Raw genomic sequence first — 7,482 nt, 5'->3', positions numbered from 1 at the left:
CATTGGAAACGTTTGGTTTAGCTGTTATAAAAGTTTGGTTTTTTAGTGCTGTAAATGCATTTTCAGCTCGCGCTGTACACATTTGCTATGAGAGGCATTATCTCAGAAGGGAAATATTGGACAATCAAATTAATGACTGCCCAGGCTTCAGGATGTCTTTTTACACTATATAAAGGTGGAAATTTACATTGGAAACGTTTGGTTTAGCTGTTATAAAAGTTTGTTTTTTTTAGTGCTGAAAATGCATTTTCAGCTCGCACTGTACACATTTGCTGTGTGAGGCATTATCTCATAAGGGAAATACTGGACAATCAAATTAATGACTGCCCAGGCTTCAGGATGTCTTTTTACACTATATAAAGGTGGAAATTTACATTGGAAACGTTTGGTTTAGCTGTTATAAAAGTTTGTTTTTTTAGTGCTGAAAATGCATTTTCAGCTCGCACTGTACACATTTGCTATGTGAGGCATTATCTCATAAGGGAAATACTGGACAATCAAATTAATGACTTCCCAGGCTTCAGGATGCATTTTTACACTCTATAAATATGGAAATTTACATTGGAAACGTTTGGTTTAGCTGTTAATGAAGTTTCGTTTTTTTAGTGCTGAAAATTCATTGTCTGCTGGCGCTGTACACTTTTTCTAAGTGTTGCAATATCTCATGAAGGAAATACTGGACAATCAAATTAATGACTTTCCAGGCTTCAGGATGCCTTTCTACACTATATAAAGGTGGAAATTTACATTGGAAACGTTTGGTTTAGCTGTTATAAAAGTTTGGTTTTTTAGTGCTGTAAATGCATTTTCAGCTCGCGCTGTACACATTTGCTATGAGAGGCATTATCTCATAAGGGAAATATTGGACAATCAAATTAATGACTGCCCAGGCTTCAGGATGTCTTTTTACACTATATAAGGGTGGAAATTTACATTGGAAACGTTTAGTTTAGCTGTTAATGAAGTTTCGTTTTTTTAGTGCTGAAAATTCATTGTCTGCTGGCGCTGTACACTTTTTCTAAGTGTTGCAATATCTCATGAAGGAAATACTGGACAATCAAATTAATGACTTTCCAGGCTTCAGGATGCCTTTCTACACTATATAAAGGTGGAAATTTACATTGGAAACGTTTGGTTTAGCTGTTATAAAAGTTTGGTTTTTTAGTGCTGTAAATGCATTTTCAGCTCGCGCTGTACACATTTGCTATGAGAGGCATTATCTCATAAGGGAAATATTGGACAATCAAATTAATGACTGCCCAGGCTTCAGGATGTCTTTTTACACTATATAAGGGTGGAAATTTACATTGGAAACGTTTAGTTTAGCTGTTAATGAAGTTTCGTTTTTTTAGTGCTGAAAATTCATTGTCTGCTGGCGCTGTACACTTTTTCTAAGTGTTGCAATATCTCATGAAGGAAATACTGGACAATCAAATTAATGACTTTCCAGGCTTCAGGATGCCTTTCTACACTCTATAAAGGTGGAAATGTACATTGGAAACGTTTGGTTTAGCTGTTATAAAAGTTTGGTTTTTTAGTGCTGTAAATGCATTTTCAGCTCGCGCTGTACACATTTGCTATGAGAGGCATTATCTCAGAAGGGAAATATTGGACAATCAAATTAATGACTGCCCAGGCTTCAGGATGTCTTTTTACACTATATAAAGGTGGAAATTTACATTGGAAACGTTTGGTTTAGCTGTTATAAAAGTTTGGTTTTTTTAGTGCTGAAAATGCATTTTCAGCTCGCACTGTACACATTTGCTGTGTGAGGCATTATCTCATAAGGGAAATACTGGACAATCAAATTAATGACTGCCCAGGCTTCAGGATGTCTTTTTACACTATATAAAGGTGGAAATTTACATTGGAAACGTTTGGTTTAGCTGTTATAAAAGTTTGGTTTTTTAGTGCTGAAAATGCATTTTCAGCTCGCACTGTACACATTTGCTATGTGAGGCATTATCTCATAAGGGAAATACTGGACAATCAAATTAATGACTTCCCAGGCTTCAGGATGCCTTTTTACACTCTATAAATGTGGAAATTTACATTGGAAACGTTTGGTTTAGCTGTTAATGAAGTTTCGTTTTTTTAGTGCTGAAAATTCATTGTCTGCTGGCGCTGTACACTTTTTCGAAGTGTTGCAATATCTCATGAAGGAAATACTGGACAATCAAATTAATGACTTTCCAGGCTTCAGGATGCCTTTCTACACTATATAAAGGTGGAAATTTACATTGGAAACGTTTGGTTTAGCTGTTATAAAAGTTTGGTTTTTTAGTGCTGTAAATGCATTTTCAGCTCGCGCTGTACACATTTGCTATGAGAAGCATTATCTCATAAGGGAAATATTGGACAATCAAATTAATGACTGCCCAGGCTTCAGGATGTCTTTTTACACTATATAAGGGTGGAAATTTACATTGGAAACGTTTAGTTTAGCTGTTAATGAAGTTTCGTTTTTTTAGTGCTGAAAATTCATTGTCTGCTGGCGCTGTACACTTTTTCTAAGTGTTGCAATATCTCATGAAGGAAATACTGGACAATCAAATTAATGACTTTCCAGGCTTCAGGATGCCTTTCTACACTATATAAAGGTGGAAATGTACATTGGAAACGTTTGGTTTAGCTGTTATAAAAGTTTGTTTTTTTAGTGCTGTAAATGCATTTTCAGCTCGCGCTGTACACATTTGCTATGAGAGGCATTATCTCAGAAGGGAAATATTGGACAATCAAATTAATGACTGCCCAGGCTTCAGGATGTCTTTTTACACTATATAAAGGTGGAAATTTACATTGGAAACGTTTGGTTTAGCTGTTATAAAAGTTTGGTTTTTTTAGTGCTGAAAATGCATTTTCAGCTCGCACTGTACACATTTGCTGTGTGAGGCATTATCTCATAAGGGAAATACTGGACAATCAAATTAATGACTGCCCAGGCTTCAGGATGTCTTTTTACACTATATAAAGGTGTAAATTTACATTGGAAACGTTTGGTTTAGCTGTTATAAAAGTTTGGTTTTTTAGTGCTGAAAATGCATTTTCAGCTCGCACTGTACACATTTGCTATGTGAGGCATTATCTCATAAGGGAAATACTGGACAATCAAATTAATGACTTCCCAGGCTTCAGGTTGCCTTTTTACACTCTATAAATGTGGAAATTTACATTGGAAACGTTTGGTTTAGCTGTTAATGAAGTTTCGTTTTTTTAGTGCTGAAAATTCATTGTCTGCTGGCGCTGTACACTTTTTCTAAGTGTTGCAATATCTCATGAAGGAAATACTGGACAATCAAATTAATGACTTTCCAGGCTTCAGGATGCCTTTCTACACTATATAAAGGTGGAAATTTACATTGGAAACGTTTGGTTTAGCTGTTATAAAAGTTTGGTTTTTTAGTGCTGAAAATGCATTTTCAGCTCGCGCTGTACACATTTGCTATGAGAGGCATTATCTCATAAGGGAAATATTGGACAATCAAATTAATGACTGCCCAGGCTTCAGGATGTCTTTTTACACTATATAAGGGTGGAAATTTACATTGGAAACGTTTAGTTTAGCTGTTAATGAAGTTTCGTTTTTTTAGTGCTGAAAATTCATTGTCTGCTGGCGCTGTACACTTTTTCTAAGTGTTGCAATATCTCATGAAGGAAATACTGGACAATCAAATTAATGACTTTCCAGGCTTCAGGATGCCTTCTACACTATATAAAGGTGGAAATGTACATTGGAAACGTTTGGTTTAGCTGTTATAAAAGTTTGGTTTTTTAGTGCTGTAAATGCATTTTCAGCTCGCGCTGTACACATTTGCTATGAGAGGCATTATCTCAGAAGGGAAATATTGGACAATCAAATTAATGACTGCCCAGGCTTCAGGATGTCTTTTTACACTATATAAAGGTGGAAATTTACATTGGAAACGTTTGGTTTAGCTGTTATAAAAGTTTGGTTTTTTTAGTGCTGAAAATGCATTTTCAGCTCGCACTGTACACATTTGCTGTGTGAGAAATTATCTCATAAGGGAAATACTGGACAATCAAATTAATGACTGCCCAGGCTTCAGGATGTCTTTTTACACTATATAAAGGTGGAAATTTACATTGGAAACGTTTGGTTTAGCTGTTATAAAAGTTTGTTTTTTTAGTGCTGAAAATGCATTTTCAGCTCGCACTGTACACATTTGCTATGTGAGGCATTATCTCATAAGGGAAATACTGGACAATCAAATTAATGACTTCCCAGGCTTCAGGATGCCTTTTTACACTCTATAAATGTGGAAATTTACATTGGAAACGTTTGGTTTAGCTGTTAATGAAGTTTCGTTTTTTTAGTGCTGAAAATTCATTGTCTGCTGGCGCTGTACACTTTTTCTAAGTGTTGCAATATCTCATGAAGGAAATACTGGACAATCAAATTAATGACTTTCCAGGCTTCAGGATGCCTTTCTACACTATATAAAGGTGGAAATTTACATTGGAAACGTTTGGTTTAGCTGTTATAAAAGTTTGGTTTTTTAGTGCTGTAAATGCATTTTCAGCTCGCGCTGTACACATTTGCTATGAGAGGCATTATCTCATAAGGGAAATATTGGACAATCAAATTAATGACTGCCCAGGCTTCAGGATGTCTTTTTACACTATATAAGGGTGGAAATTTACATTGGAAACGTTTAGTTTAGCTGTTAATGAAGTTTCGTTTTTTTAGTGCTGAAAATTCATTGTCTGCTGGCGCTGTACACTTTTTCTAAGTGTTGCAATATCTCATGAAGGAAATACTGGACAATCAAATTAATGACTTTCCAGGCTTCAGGATGCCTTTCTACACTATATAAAGGTGGAAATGTACATTGGAAACGTTTGGTTTAGCTGTTATAAAAGTTTGGTTTTTTAGTGCTGTAAATGCATTTTCAGCTCGCGCTGTACACATTTGCTATGAGAGGCATTATCTCAGAAGGGAAATATTGGACAATCAAATTAATGACTGCCCAGGCTTCAGGATGTCTTTTTACACTATATAAAGGTGGAAATTTACATTGGAAACGTTTGGTTTAGCTGTTATAAAAGTTTGGTTTTTTTAGTGCTGAAAATGCATTTTCAGCTCGCACTGTACACATTTGCTGTGTGAGGCATTATCTCATAAGGGAAATACTGGACAATCAAATTAATGACTGCCCAGGCTTCAGGATGTCTTTTTACACTATATAAAGGTGGAAATTTACATTGGAAACGTTTGGTTTAGCTGTTATAAAAGTTTGGTTTTTTAGTGCTGAAAATGCATTTTCAGCTCGCACTGTACACATTTGCTATGTGAGGCATTATCTCATAAGGGAAATACTGGACAATCAAATTAATGACTTCCCAGGCTTCAGGATGCCTTTTTACACTATAAATGTGGAAATTTACATTGGAAACGTTTGGTTTAGCTGTTAATGAAGTTTCGTTTTTTTAGTGCTGAAAATTCATTGTCTGCTGGCGCTGTACACTTTTTCTAAGTGTTGCAATATCTCATGAAGGAAATACTGGACAATCAAATTAATGACTTTCCAGGCTTCAGGATGCCTTTCTACACTATATAAAGGTGGAAATTTACATTGGAAACGTTTGGTTTAGCTGTTATAAAAGTTTGTTTTTTTAGTGCTGTAAATGCATTTTCAGCTCGCGCTGTACACATTTGCTATGAGAGGCATTATCTCATAAGGGAAATATTGGACAATCAAATTAATGACTGCCCAGGCTTCAGGATGTCTTTTTACACTATATAAGGGTGGAAATTTACATTGGAAACGTTTGGTTTAGCTGTTAATGAAGTTTCGTTTTTTTAGTGCTGAAAATTCATTGTCTGCTGGCGCTGTACACTTTTTCTAAGTGTTGCAATATCTCATGAAGGAAATACTGGACAATCAAATTAATGACTTTCCAGGCTTCAGGATGCCTTTCTACACTATATAAAGGTGGAAATTTACATTGGAAACGTTTGGTTTAGCTGTTATAAAAGTTTGGTTTTTTAGTGCTGTAAATGCATTTTCAGCTCGCGCTGTACACATTTGCTATGAGAGGCATTATCTCATAAGGGAAATATTGGACAATCAAATTAATGACTGCCCAGGCTTCAGGATGTCTTTTTACACTATATAAGGGTGGAAATTTACATTGGAAACGTTTAGTTTAGCTGTTAATGAAGTTTCGTTTTTTTAGTGCTGAAAATTCATTGTCTGCTGGCGCTGTACACTTTTTCTAAGTGTTGCAATATCTCATGAAGGAAATACTGGACAATCAAATTAATGACTTTCCAGGCTTCAGGATGCCTTTCTACACTATATAAAGGTGGAAATGTACATTATCTCAGAAGGGAAATATTGGACAATCAAATTAATGACTGCCCAGGCTTCAGGATGTCTTTTTACACTATATAAAGGTGGAAATTTACATTGGAAACGTTTGGTTTAGCTGTTATAAAAGTTTGGTTTTTTTAGTGCTGAAAATGCATTTTCAGCTCGCACTGTACACATTTGCTGTGTGAGGCATTATCTCATAAGGGAAATACTGGACAATCAAATTAATGACTGCCCAGGCTTCAGGATGTCTTTTTACACTATATAAAGGTGGAAATTTACATTGGAAACGTTTGGTTTAGCTGTTATAAAAGTTTGGTTTTTTAGTGCTGAAAATGCATTTTCAGCTCGCACTGTACACATTTGCTATGTGAGGCATTATCTCATAAGGGAAATACTGGACAATCAAATTAATGACTTCCCAGGCTTCAGGATGCCTTTTTACACTATAAATGTGGAAATTTACATTGGAAACGTTTGGTTTAGCTGTTAATGAAGTTTCGTTTTTTTAGTGCTGAAAATTCATTGTCTGCTGGCGCTGTACACTTTTTCTAAGTGTTGCAATATCTCATGAAGGAAATACTGGACAATCAAATTAATGACTTTCCAGGCTTCAGGATGCCTTTCTACACTATATAAAGGTGGAAATTTACATTGGAAACGTTTGGTTTAGCTGTTATAAAAGTTTGGTTTTTTAGTGCTGTAAATGCATTTTCAGCTCGCGCTGTACACATTTGCTATGAGAGGCATTATCTCATAAGGGAAATATTGGACAATCAAATTAATGACTGCCCAGGCTTCAGGATGTCTTTTTACACTATATAAGGGTGGAAATTTACATTGGAAACGTTTGGTTTAGCTGTTAATGAAGTTTCGTTTTTTTAGTGCTGAAAATTCATTGTCTGCTGGCGCTGTACACTTTTTCTAAGTGTTGCAATATCTCATGAAGGAAATACTGGACAATCAAATTAATGACTTTCCAGGCTTCAGGATGCCTTTCTACACTATATAAAGGTGGAAATTTACATTGGAAACGTTTGGTTTAGCTGTTATAAAAGTTTGGTTTTTTAGTGCTGTAAATGCATTTTCAGCTCGCGCTGTACACATTTGCTATGAGAGGCATTATCTCATAAGGGAAATATTGGAC

This window comes from Idiotropiscis lumnitzeri, unplaced genomic scaffold, assembly GCF_059441095.1.
Source record: "Idiotropiscis lumnitzeri isolate Australia: NSW breed Sydney's pygmy pipehorse unplaced genomic scaffold, RoL_Ilum_1.0 HiC_scaffold_39, whole genome shotgun sequence".
In the NCBI taxonomy this organism is placed as follows: domain Eukaryota; kingdom Metazoa; phylum Chordata; class Actinopteri; order Syngnathiformes; family Syngnathidae; genus Idiotropiscis; species Idiotropiscis lumnitzeri.
This window is presented reverse-complemented; position numbering follows the sequence as displayed.